Source organism: Amblyomma americanum, chromosome 9, assembly GCF_052857255.1.
Source record: "Amblyomma americanum isolate KBUSLIRL-KWMA chromosome 9, ASM5285725v1, whole genome shotgun sequence".
Lineage (NCBI taxonomy): Eukaryota > Metazoa > Arthropoda > Arachnida > Ixodida > Ixodidae > Amblyomma > Amblyomma americanum.
In genome coordinates, this window is record NC_135505.1 from 23,830,723 (window position 1) to 23,846,846 (window position 16,124).

Consider the following 16,124-nt stretch of genomic DNA (forward strand, 5'->3'; position numbering starts at 1 on the left):
GCATGCTTGTCCTGCAAAGAGCAAGTGAAACAAAACTTTATTCCGGGAATTGAAATTAGTCTGACTTTATAAAAAGTATGGCACACACCATAGTAAATGACTTTGTAAATTATAATGTGCTTGCGTGCATTTATATTCTTTACGCACAGAACACAAAAAATCATACCTTCAGATTGTTCCTTTCCTGCGCATTTTTTGCTGTAGTATGCCCCATTACGGATGGTGACCTGCTGCTCTAGGCCTTCTGTTAAGTTGGACTTGGGCATCTGGCTCGTTGGCAAGGCACCAAGGCAGACACGATGCGAATCAGTTCTAAAAAGAACGTCCGCTGCTTGTTCACGACTCAGAATGGTTCCCTTTTCGACGTTGCTGCCGTAGAGATGCGCCGTGTACTTGACCAGGCCCGTCGTGCTCTGTAAATATAACCGCCCTTTCACAGACAACTTCTTCGGACTTGCACATTATGAGCTTGCAGTATACAAATCCATTATGGCCCGGCACGTTGTGTGAACTCCAGTACACCGAAGGCACATCGAGAGAGCGAAGGCCTAACACAGAGGTTGCCTCAAACAGCTGCGGTTCAAGTGCGTCGCCTTGCAAATATGGCGCGTCAAGTGAAGCGAGTTCCTTTACAGCGTCATTGTGACTGTTTTGTTCAGTACAAGGCCTCTTGGGATCAGCAGAACACACCGTAGGGCTCTTCCGCTTTCTTGGCGCCCGAGGCGTCGGCGTCTTCTTCGATAAATAGCCCGGCGTGTTTGGTAGGAGCGTAGGTACGGCATCCGGCAGCAACTCTGGCTTTCCTCGCGGAATGCGTACCTCTTTCCCCTCTATAATGTGGACGTAATCCCGTAGGATACAAGAAGGATCGAAATGACGCTCGCAGACCGAGCAACTTTCATCAAGGACCTTATCTTTTCGATGCAGGTTTCGTTCCCAAACCTTTCTTTTTCCTTCATCTTTCGGCACGGCGAAGAGGGAAGGCTGCTCGCCTTGGGCCCACTTGTAGCCGGTGTCGCACCCCGGCGCAAAGCAATGACGTTGCCGTCGGCGATTAGGCATTGGCTCTCACTCGCGAACACCGCAGCAAAACATCACACTGCTAGCACTGCCCGTGCGGCCGAAACACCCCGTTTCTTCACAAGCAAGGTGGAGCTCAAGAAGCACGCTGCAACCCGCCGCAACACACGGAGAACGCGTCCGTACAGCCGGTACAGTGGCTACAGCCGGTGCGACTGCAGCGCCACCACATACATCCGGGACCTGTCTACGCTGCCGGCTTCACGACGGTGCGTGGCGCGCTCCGCCGCCTGAACACACTGGCTGCGTTCCAATACTCCCAAGTAGACGGCTACTTAGACGTCTAGCCGGACAGCCGCCATCTTGGGACGCGTTCCATTTCTCGACGAAGCAGTCTCATAAGACTGCTTCGCCGAAGTCCACATCGATGCAGGCTAACTTGCTGTCTAAAGATGGCGGAGCTGATGTACGCGGATGAGCGAGTCGTGCTCTTGCGGGCGTCGGACTGTACGCGGAGTATAGGAAAGGAAAAATGTGAGTCATTCCATAATGTTATTTGGTACGCAAACTAGTGGCTAATTAATCTTCGTGGACGTGCGATTCCTAGCAGTGAATCACGCAGGAGAAAATCGTGCAGTTGAGAGCTTTGCTACAGCAGCGGACGCTGTAGGTCTGTTTACGTGATCCGGACGATGCCGGATCTTAATTAGCACTTGATTTTAGAGAATACTCGTCGCTGTCGTTGGTTTCCTCGACGGGCGTTAAGACGGCTGGCGTGACGGTTAACAAATGTGTTCTTCTGTTGCTGTATTAGTTGCATCAACTCTTTCGCGTGCATTCTTTTTTATCTCTACACTCTCAGAACAAATACACCGGCATGTTGCGAATTGATTTTAGTCGTTGCAGGATTAAAGATCGCTGCTGTATTTAGGTCTCTCGCTGTCTCCGAGTGCCACGTAGGGCAGACAGCGGGTTTAATGTCACGTATGTGTTTTCCTGTTGCAGTGTATATTAGCCGTATCGTATTTCGCGCATATTAATTACAGTCTTTCGTATTCTTATGTTTACAGGACCGTCTGGACGAGCACGTTCGAGGAGCATGTACAGTTGAGCATCAATATTAAAAGAATAATCGCATATCTCTTTAGCGTCGTCTTCGGAGAGCGGTCCCGTCTGCTACAAGTAGACTGACCGATAGGCACATCCACCAGTTCAGTTTACGCGCAAATTCATTCCAGAAGAAATGTGTAAACTTGTTGAAAACACGTTTTTAATTATCTTTATTGCTCAGTTTGTGAAAAATAGTAGTACAACTGTTCATAAGCTTTAGTTACATTATTATGCCGCGAGGCGGCGTGAGCACTAGACAAGTTCCAATACATGGACATGTAGACTGCTTCCTAGACGTCACACTAGACGTCTTGTTAGATACGAGTCCACGGATGATGATGATGATGATGAAATAACTTTAATTGCACCCGTCAAGGAATCAGAGGGCGATGAACACAATCGGCCGCTCGGCGCGACGCCTTGCCCGTTGGAAACACCTTTGAACGCATTTTTCATTCCTTTAATTGTTTGAAATAAATAATTGATCAACTACACTCTAAATTTTCTTAATTACCATCGAAAAACATTGGCTTTCCCATTGTGAGCATTTTGACACCTTTGGAGCCCTCTTTCAATTTTTTCTTTAATTCATCAATTAATTACAATGATTTCATTAACTCGTAATCGCTTATCACACAACAATCAATCATATATCATTAGAACCACAAATTAGCACAATACGATTTTTTTACGCAACCCCCGGATTGTTTCTGGCACGCGGTGCCGACTACGCCAACGGCTTTTCGACTGAACGAACTGTATACGCTGTCGCGTAACATCTTGCGAGGACTGTGCTAACAAAAGAGTCGGCAGAAGTTTCTGCTGCTCTCTTTTCTCGGTCAAAGATCCCTCGAAAACTGGAACCGAAACATGTGTGAGAAAAAGGTTGACTTACTTTGGCGCATTCTGTTGTGTCCCATCTGGCAACACACCTACTTGTTTCTACTTTTTGGAGAGAGATGGCGCAGTGGCTGCAGTCACGTGACTTTTGGAGGCGGATGCGCCATGGCCCGCTTGTGCAGCCTGTTCTGTCAGCCCGCTGTTACGTTTTCGTGAGCGAATTGTGCCACCAAAAAGGATTACCAGGGTTGGCCTATGCGACTGCGGACAACGTCGGTGAGTTTTGATTCTTGTGCCGATGTTTCGTCACTGGCAGCAGGCGTTGGCCAACGCCGGCAGGTTAAACTCGCGGCAGCTAGTCACGGCTGGCTCTACAGTCCAGCCCAGAAACCTCCCACCTCCGTCCGTGTGTAGCGCTGTTGCTTTTTATTATTATCTTGCGTGCGCCCCCTTCAACTCTTGGCCGACCGTGGTCGATATTCGTTAGGCTTATGCTCTGTGTATGTGTTGTTCATTCACGAGGTTGGTCTGCAGGTATCCGTGGTTGCGTTTCCCGCACGTCAGATGTGGGACCGCCCGCGGGGTGATCGCTGCTGGTGCGCCGAGGTTTCGTCGCGATCTCGGCTTTCTCCGTTTTCTCGCTATCTTTCTCGCCGGTGGCAATTCGACGATCGGCGGTGCTGCGCAGGTCTCGCTTGTGGTTGCCCACGGCTCCCCTGGCCCCGCTGCTTTCTTTGGCCACCCCGACGACGAGCCATGTTTCACACGGGGGCCACTGCTACTTTCCGCGACGCTCGCGCTATGCCGGTTTGCCCGGCAGCTTCCAACTTCCTCCTCCGTGGAATGTAGTAGTAGCGGCTTGGTATGCAGCCGTGCGCTTCTCCTGGGCATTGCGTGACGTCTTTCGATGGTTTAGCGGAAGGTGGTCGCGATTGCTGGAACCCGCGTCGGCGACAACCGCGTTCTTCGAATGAACACGTCGCCTGGTTCATTCGCCGAAGAGAGCCCGTCGTAGCGTTTGCCGGAGGTCGCGATGTTTCGACGCTCGAGTGACTTGCGGACTCTCTCCGTGTGTGGCGATCGTCTGTTTTCCGCCTGGATACTGACGTTTACCTTTGACTTCCGGAATACAAGGGCTGCTTGGCTTTAGTCTTGTATACTTCACATCTATGTGCTGGGAACCGCGGAAACCGAGGAGTGGTTGCATAGGTCGTTTGGCACTTCCGTGTTCCGGCAGTCAGGTAAAAAAGTCGTTGAGGAGCAGGTAGGAGAAAACCGTTTGTGAAAGAAAACTGAGCGGATTCGGAGCGGCGCAAACGAAGCTCCTCGCGTACTACACATCGGCTCGAGCCTCTGTCAGATTCCTGACCCTCTTTGTCGCACGGCCGTGGTTGAAAACGCTGGTTTGAAAGATTGCTGCCGTGCTTGGCCGGGTGTATTGCCCCCGGAGGTATGCAGCTGTGTGATGCACTCGAAGCCGGTCTCGTTCGACGCTCAGCACAGCTGCGGGGTGGCGCGGCAGCCTGCCCGGAGAACACGAGTGCCGTTTCAGCTAGCTTTCTCGCCGGCGCTGAAGTGTTGGACTTTTCTGCTTATTTCGATCTTCCTGCAAGTCGAAACTGTAGCCCCGTCGCTCGCAGCGCGGCTTCTGGCCGGAACTTCCATGCGTCCGGCTTCTGCGACCCGAGCTCTAAACGATCTGTCCTGCGATCGACGTTCTGCCGGGATCTGGATTTTCCTATTCGTGATTCCACGGAGTTTCATTCCCGGAGTTTCATTAATTAAGGGACGGCCTAGAGTCCAGGGGTACGCACAGCAGCGTAGCGTTTTGATCCACTTGTACCTTGCGTTGCGGACCATTGAACCTGCCTCTAATTTAAATCCGTGTAAAGTATTTAATATCGGTCTGCTCGTTACATCCTTTGCAGTTATCACCTTGCAGCCAGCACCACTAATTAGAAAAGTAGCTTACACCTTCCTGTCCTCTCACTGAGACGTCAAATACTGGGGCTGTGTTTACTTCATAAAATATACTATCATAATACGCTTCGCAATGCTTTGTGCCAACGGCCAATATACAGGTCACGTCGCCTGGACCGCCGTCACATATTCAGGAATGTTACATGCCGCACTAAGTAGGCCTTTCAGCACTCATTGCTGTCCGCTCAATTAAGCGCCGGAGCCACTTTCCTGGGCTGCTATTGTCATTAACAGATACCAGTTTGCTTAAACATGCACCAACAGCCACTTTTCGTGTTCTGATTTAACCATTTCGCATTTGGTATAATTATTTTCGATTGAAACAATTGCCTGTTTTCTCTTTTCCTGTAATGCATTGAACCTGTCGTGTACTGCCCTCCGTAGAGCCCGACCTGGGCCCTGAGGGTATTACAAAACAAACAAATGAAAGGCGGGCTGGCCTCTCGGAACGCTTTTCGACGAGGGCGAAATGGAACAGCCTGTGTGCGGAAGACCGTCGTCGCACTCGTTCGGGGCCGTTTCAGAAGGGGTGCCTGAATGCTGCGGAAGTGGAGCATCGATTGAGCTAACTCCTAAGCACCAGGTGCGAGCAACGCCGCTGGGGCTTTGGGAAAAAAAGAGGTGGACTAACTGCAGCACTACTAGGCTTTTCTGTGCTAGGCCGAAAGAATGCATTGCGTCGTGCTTAAGGAACTGCGGAGGGGCGGTTTTAAACTATTTGAAGGACCTGCTATTCGACACACCACTGGAACGAACAACATTGGCATGCTCTTGATCACTCTCAACACGGCTTACTCACAGTGCGTTAGCATCGCGCGGCCATCACTGAACAGTCACGAGTGTCTGATATGTTCCTATTACTCGGCAGAACTTGGTTTATCAAATAAAATGTGCACGTCTCTTCCCATCGTGATGTTCGGCTAATGCGCGCCGTAATATCAAATGTGTAGCGGTCGTGTTCTCTTTTTCATTTATTTGTATCCTCGTGGGGCGCTTGGCAATATATGTTTATAAAACACGTTGAGGGGCTAGTTGGTGTTGCATTGTTTCTAGAGGAGTAACTGAGCGCTACTTATTTCAGACGAGCACACAGAAACACATGACAACTCGTGTCCTTGTGCATTCGGCTGATATACGTAGCGCTCAGTTTCTCTTGAAAAAGATATGATTGTGCGTTGTCTTTTGCTGCTGTCAAAGGCTACCTTTTTTCCGCAGCCCTGTTGGGTATTTATCCATGGCATATAAACATACCGTATGCCACTTTCTTTCGGGTGACAACAGCCAAGCAATGAATTTGTGGGGTAAAAGCTTCGTATTCCGCCATTTCGTCGTAGGTGGACCTTGGGTGTCGAAATTAATCCATTAATCCGGAATTCTTCAATGCGGCGTCTCTCGCAGGAGATCGGGACGTTAGCATCCCCCGTCCCCCTCACACGCACACATACGCGCGCACACGCACGCACAAAGTACGTTAAAATTTGAAGGCTAAACGTACAAATATACGTACGTTTGGCCTTCAAATCATAGTTTGCTTTGAAGCGAGGGTAACCTTCTGCAGGGAGCGCCCGCGGACAGCATACCTTCTTTGTTGGCAGCTGATTTGTTTTCAGAAATGTGTTGGGAAGTGGGTTTTGTTTAATGATGTATTTGGCATCTTTTTTTGGCGCAGAATCGCTAGCTGTCCGCATTTGTGCAGTTGTTCCGTACGGGATGAGCAGCGCTTATGCGTCAGAAGCGACGATTGCACAGACGCTGTGAGCATGTGCTAAAAATAGCCAGTGGTGCTGAATGAAGGGGATCTTGCGGCAATGATTAGAGGTCCTGGTACAGTCACCGACAATGCGGCATACTTCTGCGCAATATTTTTTTGTAATCCCACTGCAGTAACTCAGTAAAAACTGATTCTCAATTGAGAGATAATAAAATAACGAAAGACCCCCGCAACACTGGCGAGAAAAGCCGGCGGAGCACGGCGCGTGGTTCCGGCTGTAGCACACTGCGCCGAAGTAATTTTGGAAAGTCTTAACTTCGCGGTGTTGTCGCTGTAGAGAGCGGATTGCTGCACGCCATCCGGAAGGAGAGGGATTCGCGCGGAGTGGTCTCGGGACACGAGCCTTTTACTGACCCCTGCGGGGCGGATAATGAAGTCAGCAACAAACTCCACGTGGTAAAGCCGACCTTGAGCGAATGGAAGTTATGTTTATTTACTGTCACGTACTGCAGCCTCGCATTAGGCTATGCCAGGATGATACAACCAAATACACGAATAACAGTCAGCAGCATATGAGATAGTGCGAGATGTCAACTACCAGGCACGTAGCCAGAAATTTTTTTCGGGAGGGCGCCCAGACAGTTGAGGAGGGGGGAGGGGGGGTCTGATCTCAATTTAGGAGGGGGAGGGGGCATTCCCTCTGGCCTCCCTTGGATACGTGCCTGGCAAGTACAAATCGTAGATTCTAATAATTAATTCAAATGCAGAGTGCGAGTAGTCCAGGAAGGGAGTTAGAAATTCGAACAAGCCAGTACGAATATTGAAAGCTGATGGCTTCTTGACGATGATGGTTGAGAAAATTGTAAACAGTTGCTAAGTGAGTCAGCCTCATGTAGGTGTTTCAGATGAAATATTTATTTCATGCTCACCACGATCATGTGGGGTTGAGAAAAAAAAAGCTGCTGTTTTAAGCTGCAGTGCCTTTTTTTTTATTTCGATACGTTTTAATTGACGGTTATATCGCGGGAACCTAATGCATGCAAGAACTTTAAACATTAAGTGCGACGTCGCCAGGAAAGCGGAGTGAGCTTCAGTTGAGACGGATAAGATGAAACATCTTTCATGTCGAACACCGGGAGCGCCTTATCGAAGTGATTTTGTGCCGCCTTCGTATTGAGGGCTGCTGGTTGGCAGATTGTTAATATAAAGATTAAAATGTAAGGTACCGAGAACCGACCCCTCAGGCGCACCAGATGTTTCTGCAATTAACGAACAGTTACAGCTGTTAGCATGCACGCACGAAGTGGGAGCGGTTCATAGGAAGGATTCAGTCCACACGATTACGTTAGGCTCAGTGTTCAGTTTTCTGAATATTTAAATTCTTTACAGAAATCTAAGAAGGTATGCAGTCGACTTCAGAACTTTTGTCAAGAAGAGAAATAACTTCGTTAGTGAAAGTGAGAAGCTGTGTTTCGCAAGAAAAAAGTTTCGAAAGCCATGTTGCGTAGGGGCGGAAAATTAGTTGGATTCAACGAGCTGTAGCCTGCTGAGAAAATATGACACGCCCCACGATTTTGTAGCAAATGCTGGTTAACGATATTTGAGGATAATTTTCTGATGAGTGTTTGTCGCCAGATTTATGGAGTAGAAGCACCTTGGATATTTTCCAGTCCTCTGGTAATATGCCAAGATGAAGCGACTGTTCGAATATTTTAGATATATGATGGCGGTGGAAACTTCTTTAGTGTTGCATATTGTAGCAATAATGTTGTCAGGGTCGCAAGGTGAAATTTAAGCTGTCAGTAACATTAGTGATCTCAATAAAATCTTATCGTTTCCAACAGAAACTCAGTGTAATATTCATAATGAAGGGGAGTTGAATTAGAAGAATGTGAAAAGGTCTCACAGAAATTTTCATCTAGAATATTAGCGCAGTTATAGGTGGAACTGAATGATTGGAAATCACGATGTGCGCTATAAGTCTGATTGCTCTTGCTTGTTTATATTCCAAGCATTTTGGATTGCCTGTCAGGATGTAAGGCAACCTCGCATTAAAAAAAACCAGGGGGAATGAAGGTTAGGGGTAATGTTTATTTGAGGGACGTATAGCAAGTTCGTTATTATTGTTGTTATTGTCTGGACGTTGATTAAAGGCGGTCAGGAAATCGTAGAGAAAATGTTCAACGGCCTCACTTATAGCTGTAAAATTAGCCTTGCCCTAGTATATATCATTTTCGTTTTATTGAGTGATTGAGAACGTGGTAAGTTCAATGCGGTCGCAAATAAGGAATAGTCCCTTGTACCTGGCCGGTAAAACATGTTGGAAATGAAATGCAGTGCATTCGTTAGCAATACGTCTAATGTATTGGTTGTGTAATCTTTTCAGTCAAGTGAGCTGACGTACGGATACGAAATTCGATGATTGTTGTGATGTCCTGGCACTTCTGGTAAAGCGGTGTATTACCAGTCACTATCAGGAAAGTTGAAATCGTTAAACAAGATTATGGAGAGATTAGGAGATCTAGTGTTAGTGGCGTTTGTTTGGCGTTCGTGTAATGATTTTTGCAATACCCGGAGGGAATCGACGATGGGAGCTGAGCGGAATGGCAAAACAGTACCGCAATCATTCCAAGTTGTCAGAAACGGCAATGAAGGCAGCAGCCGTGCGTTGGCTTTTTTTTTTTTTAGTGGGAAATTTTTCTTCGTTTCGAACAGAAAAACTTAGCCAAACGAACTACAACAGTATTCTCTCTCCGCGTGGATTGGTTCTTGGTTGAAAAATGAGCGGCGCGATGTCGAAACGCACAAGCATTGTTTTCTTTAACTACTTTTCTGGAAGGTCCTGGTTCTCGGCGCTCCGCTGGAACAGATGAAAACTGGAGGGGACGCATGTTATCCTGGGAGTCCTCATGTCACTGCTGGCGCAGTGGTGCAGCGGTTAAGCGATGGCAGGCGCTGCAGCCGGTGCATGGCTTGTGTGGCCCAGGTTGCTCTTCCCGAGCGACCTCTGGCGACCAGTCATTCATTTAAGCGCCACCTGCCGCGGTGCTCACATTCCGGTGGACAGGTTGTGATGATGCCGCAATGCCACGTGACCTAGGATGACTTGAAAGTCACATAACCGGATCATATTTAGGCCATGGAGGGTTGCGCGAGGCCGAGCACTGAGCCCGCCGCGGTGGCTCAGTGGTTAGCGCGCTCAGCTACTGATCCGGAGTTCCCGGGTTCGAACCCGACCGCGGCTGCCGCGTTTCGATGGAGGCGAAATGCAAAGGCGCCCGCGTGCTGTGCGATTTCAGTGCACGTTGAAGATCACCAGGGGCTCGAAATTATTCCGGAGCCCTTTCTTTCTTCCCTTCTTTCTTTCCTTTTCTTTCACTCCCTCCTTTATCCCTTCCCTTATGCGAGACAGTTACTTGCGTCAGTTTTTGCAATGTGGACTGACATGTGCACAGCACGCAATCGTCTTTCGCATTCCTCTTCCATCGAAGTGCGGTCGCCGCGGCGGGGATGTGGTTCCAGATCGCTCCGATGGCCGACGACGCCAACCTCGCAGGCCGCCGTACGATTACAAAGCTCCGCGCGGAAAGGGGCTACTGCGCGCGCAGTCTGCGGGTGCTAGCTGCGAGTATTGGCGGGCTCGCCTTTCGTGCGGCACTCCTTTCCTAGGCACGCCCTGTGAGCTAGGCACAGCAAGTGCCCCCGTTATCCGTGGTTGACAGCTCGACACAAGCGCTCTTCTCTCCGTCTTTTTTGCGCTCGTCAACCATGAATACGTGTACCAACTAGCCCAACGTCTTGCCTTTACCCCAGTTATAGCTGCCGTTCAGTTGAACGGCACCTGAGCTTTGCAGCTCACGTTGAACTGAACTGCACTCCAGTTACACGGCACGTTCCCCAAAACACACTTCACTTGCTAGGTCACGTGATTAATTACGCCTCGTACTTGGTGACTTATAAATAAGAAATGCGTTTTCCCCCCTGTATTTCTTTCTTTGAAAATTTAGTTCGCACTTTATTGAGTAGAACTACAATTTATGCGCACGTTTTATGCTTTGAGTATGTACCAACTGAACATACAGCGCCAAGACGATCTAGAAGAGGGAGGACTCTGGTCTTATTCAGTGTTAGCGCTAATTTGTTCAAACTGATGCCCGACAACATCGCCTACAGCCAGTAGAGGGCCATCATGGATTACTGGCAGAGGCTATTCTGTCCAAGACCTGTTAATTGGTAGAACGTTGAACTTATGCCTTGGTTCCGCAGCTCTTCGGGAGAGCCATGCAGCACTCTCCGACTAGACGGCGAAGTATTTTTTCCGTGAGCTCGTCCGAATCCGTGCTTTCTTCGGCGTGCATTAAAAAGAAAAATATTGCGCCAATCGACCAGCTAATTTGACTAATACTCACGTTAAACTTTCGTGGAATCCAGTCGACGGCGCTTAAGTGCTTGGCGATGCGCGCTGCACACTTTCACGGAGAAAACGAAGCCTTGCGGCGATATTCCCTGCGGCGTGCGTTTCAAGTATCGGGGTTACTGTTCTGAATGCCTCCTCGGAATTTGTGTTGATTTTAAATGAAATGAAGCAGCAAAGGTTCCAATCAAAAACGGCCGTTGGTTAGCCTCAACGTATCCGGGAACCGGTGCTATTGATTGCGGATATTTTTTTTTTCCGGCGGGTGCTTATCGCTGTTATTCGGTTAAATCCGGAAAGTACCCGGCCTAGCCGCAACCCATCTTTTTACCCCCAGCCGGTGGAGTCCCAGCGACTATACTCCGTCTCACAAGATGTTTGCAGCACTACGAAAGGTACAGCTCTCTCGTCCAATCAGGATGGCGCGCACTACATTAGTGTGTTCCTACGCGCCTGTGGCTCGATCCACCTGATGTCCAGGTGGCTTCTTTCTACCTCTATTTATAGTAGCACCGAGCCACAGGTGTTCCACCGCGCAGCGCCGCGCCTTTCCTCAAAATCCAACTTTCAATTTTCAGTTTTCTCTCGCTTCTTTCCCTCCTTTATCTCTTCCTTTACGATGCGGTTCGGGTGTCCACCGAGATATTGTCTTTCTTCTTTCCCTCCCTCCTTTATCCCTTCCTTTACTGCGCGGTTCGGGTGTCCACCGATATATGTGAGACAACCAGGGTACTGTTCTCATCAGTTCCTCTGTTGTCGCGTCGCAGTAAATTTCAGTAATCGTGTCATGTGCATATAAATTTATTTACTCCAGCGTGCCGAGGCAGCCGAGTGTCGATGGTGGCGAAATGCAAAACAAGCCCATGTGCTGCGCGAGAGGCAACGCACGTTAAACGGGTTCGATCATCTCATCGTTCTCATAACAACTGAATTCAGCACTGCTGGTTGTGTCGTCCTCCAGGTTGACAACAATGGCCGGTCCCTGGTCAACAACATCGTCGATGATGTGGTCCAGTTTTCTCATCACATCTTCCTCACTGATAATATGCTGCACGTAATTCTTCCATTTCTCAACAGTCACTTGCGTGATGCCTTGCCAAACCAGAGGCTCGACGTCTTGGAGCTTAAACGTCTTGTTTTGGCTGGCCACGAAACCCTTGACGTCGCTCCAGACAAGCTCTATCGGGTTCAGTTGGCAGTGGTACGGTGGCAGGCGCACAACGAGATGGCCGGCAGCTTTAGCAATGCAGTCGACACGGTATTGCTCCCCACCTGTGTTCACATTGCTGACAAGCTGCATGAGCTCGGCCTTCACCATGCCGCTGCTCCACGCGACACCTTTTCCGGACAGCCAAGCCTGTATGTCCTTTTTGAGGCTACTCATCCGCGGCACTTTATCCTGCTTCACAGAATGATATGGCGCGTTGTCCATCACTATAACGCTGCCGGGTGGTAGTAGTGGGAGAAGTCTCCTGGAGAACCAGTTTTCGTAGTGTTCCCCGTTCATTTCCTCGTGGTAATCGCCCGAGTTTTTCTTCGCTCGGAAAACTTCCGCTGCGCCTTCGACAAAACCTTGCTCACTACCGCAATGCGTCACAATAAGCCTGCCACCTTTGCCATTGGGGTTTTGTAGACCAGTCGACAGTCCGGATCGATGCGCTTGGTGTGCAGATTGGATGGTGCAGTCAGTCCACACTCGACTTCGCGTGTGGCCGGCGTTAACCCACGTTTCGTCGGTGAAGAAAATAGGCCTACCCTGGCGTCGCAGCTCCGCTATCTGGCGCAGGTACCGGCGGCGACACTGCACAATGTGCGTCGCTTCGATTAACATCGCATTCCGAGAGCGCTTCTTATATCGGAAGCCAAGTTTCTTCAACATCCTCTGCATTGTCGCTGCGGACACGGTCGGTAGCGTTTCGTCCTCTTCGAAATGCGCAACCACCTTCGCGATAGTTGGAATTTCCCCTCTCTGGAAAAAGGTGTGTACCACCCTTCGCAACACGCTCAGGTCAAAATCGTCCAGCTTCTTCGTCCGCTCGCGGCCTCTTCCGCCAGCACGCTTCTTCGGTGACAACACTCGGCCCGCGTTCAACGTCTCCGTTGTGCACTTGTAAAGCGTTCGCTCGCTCACCTGCGTGAGTTTTGCCGTCCTCTTGATGAGCGCATTTGTACTCCAACTGCCCCCGCACTCGACGCGAAGCGCTTCAAGCACATTTAAAGCCACCTGCTTCGCCTGCTTGGGGAAACAGCGCACTGTCGGTGTAGAGCACACAGGAGACACTACAGACTCGTCCGACGCCATGTTGGAAAGTGGCGACGCATCACTACCTCGCAGCAGGCCTCCGCAGAGCTGTGTCCGTACGGGCTTTGTCTGGTAATTTCACCAGTGATTGAAACACTCCCTACCATTTAAATATACCTGTCCAAATCATGTTTTTAGTTGCAATGCTTATTGTTTTGATTAATAGTCATACACTCCTCAAATATTCGAGGGACTATTTTCTGCGTTTCTGCAGCCCTGATTGGACGAGAGAGCTCTACCTTCCGTAGTGCTGCAAACATCTTGTGAGACGAAGTATAGGCTCCGGTGAAGTCTCCGGTGTCCGCGGGCGGCGCCTGTGCTTCTATTCTAAACACGTGTTGGCGTTTACAGGAGCGTCTCCTTTGAAACGGGGTGGCGGCATATCTTTATTTCTTTAAACCAATCTATCAAACTTTCACCATTTTTCTTTCAGTAGAACTTCTGGTGACTTTAACTTACCATTTTTTAGTCCTGAACTTGTATTCTGACTTCACCGCGCTGCTTTTGAGCCACCAATATTCTGATCGTGTTTTTCTAACGTCTGCCACAGATTCATTCGCATGACCATTGTTATTTGTAAACCCTATATATAGGGCCTCGGGGCGAGTGACTGTCTGTATCGACATCCGGATGGATGCAGCCACATTCTAGTCAAATATGCTCCGTTGTTTCTGCGGATTTACCGCACATTGCGCATGTGTCATCTTCTCGGTCAGATCTCTTTCTGGCTTCTCAGACACCATGATCTCGCTTCGGAGAGTGTATACGCGCTCCCTGTTGAGTTGTCGTAGGTCCATTCCTTTCTGACCTGTCTCTTCCGTTTAAGCAGCGGCGCATTGTGGCTAGTAGGAGAAATTTTGTGAAAGTGATGCGAGCACAGTGAAAAACGTTACTTTGCTTCGGCTATTTGCCCCAATAGAGTATTGCTACCGTTTTAGAGCACACTAAGAGCATTTAGAATTCCTTTGCTGGGAGTAAATTTCTCCTCGTCTGTAACGCCCAAAATCACCAGCCCGTCAGTCGTTCCCCCATCTCCTCCCCTGTTTGCATGCCACCCTTCAGGTTCGATTCTTAGATGTCTTTGTGCCACCATCACCGTTTTATTTAAAGCTCTTGATACGAGCCTGAAGTTTTAGGAGGACGGAATTTCGTGCTGTCTAAAGAGCTACTACTGGGGCTAGTTGAAAATGCATCCTCGAAGGTATTGGTGAGGGACAACCACACAGGACGAAGCGCTTTCTAACAAGTTTTTATTCTCTGAAGAAGCATGCCTATATACACATATAAACGTCAAATCATGCACAGAAGAGGGAAGAGCGCACGGCGCTGACAAGAGCGATATGAAGGGAAAAAAAATATGTGTATATAGTCATGTTTCTTCAGAGAATAAACAGTTGTTAGAAAGCGCTTCGTGCTGTGTGTTCGTCCATTTCCGTATTTTGATAGCGCTCACCAATACCTTCAAGGATGCTGTCTGTGCGGGGTGGTGGTGAAGTCAACGAATAAGCACTCCATGGAATAAGGGTTGTGCCCCCGAACCGAGCGCATGCGTCGCGAGACTAGCTCGGCATAACCTGGCGCTGACTCAGCCTTGTGTGCGCGGAAGGAGCGCCACGCGAACGGTGGCATCCTTTTCTCGTGGGCAGGTTTGGTCAACATTTTCTGCGAAAGGACGCCGGGAGAGTGCACGCGTACATGGCGAGAGGCGCGCACGTCAGTACATTTCGCAGTTTTTTTTTTTTTTTCCTCCGAATAGCTTGGTACCCGCCGAGGTGGCTTAGGCGCTATGGCGTTCGTCTGCTGCGCCCAAGGTCGCGGCATGGAATCCCGCCCACGGCTGCTTCATTTCGATGGAGGTGAAACGCAAAAGACGCCCGTGTCCCGTTCGATGTCGGCACACGTTTTGTGTCTGCTTTCGGCGACGTTTGGTCGAAAAAGTGCCTGTGCGCACAGGGATACGGCGAAGGAGTCTCATGCGAGATACTCGCATCGAAACGCAAGGCAGTCGCGGGGTTCTTGTGGCCGACAGCATAGGGAAGCATTTGGGCGTTTGTAAGCGGGTGTAATCTGCAGCACTCCTCTGCCTTGCGGTGCCAGTTAATTTGGACGAGGTGGTACGTCGTTGTGTAAATGTCACGTTGCAGGAGCTCTTGAGTAGCCCGGGGTACATCAGCGCGCCAGCTTCGGTCGCAGGTTACCTTGGAGAAAAAAAACAAACACGAGCACGTTTGCAAAAAGTCGCGTCCTGGCCAAGGGCAAAGACGAAGCTGGTAGGGCGATCATGCATGGTGGTGCTCCTTGTCGCCAACACACGTGAAGGTTGTTTTCAGTAGCGCTAACTCCGGATGAGATGCAGACAGCTCACACAGTAGAAGAAAATGACACGCATGCTTAGTGATGGCACCCATTTCTTTATTATGTCCTTTCGTGTCGAATAACATCTGAATTCACAGTTGCGCTACGCGCAGTGGTTGTCCGGTCTCGTCCATGTAACCACTCAGCGCATGGAAACTCTCGCTTTGCTAACAAAGAGGCTGCCCACACGGGCAACGGAGCTTACGCAAGGTGAAAAAACGAAATGCAGATGTCGCCACCGTCGGCCGTTTCCGTAACAAAACTATGGTCGCGCCGAGGCAGCGGTGATCGCGCAGTCCCTTTCGTGCTTGACGTCACGAGTTTGAGCATCGAGACTCGGGAAATCCTTTAAATCCGGTTTTTCTCAGCGATGAATGCGACTTTTACTGCAC

At 49.5% G+C, this 16,124-nt stretch overlaps 1 protein-coding gene across 2 annotated transcripts in view; it reads left to right on the plus strand.

The window, feature by feature from the left end:
• Positions 1-3,109: 3,109 nt before the first annotated feature.
• LOC144103792 (USP6 N-terminal-like protein) overlaps positions 3,110-16,124 on the plus strand; it is a 149,869-nt gene continuing 136,854 nt past the window's right edge. For both annotated transcript variants that reach the window (XR_013308319.1, XM_077636444.1), the window contains exon 1: positions 3,110-3,246. The gene's annotated coding sequence lies outside the window, so the exon portion shown is untranslated. The remainder of the gene's footprint in view (positions 3,247-16,124) is intronic.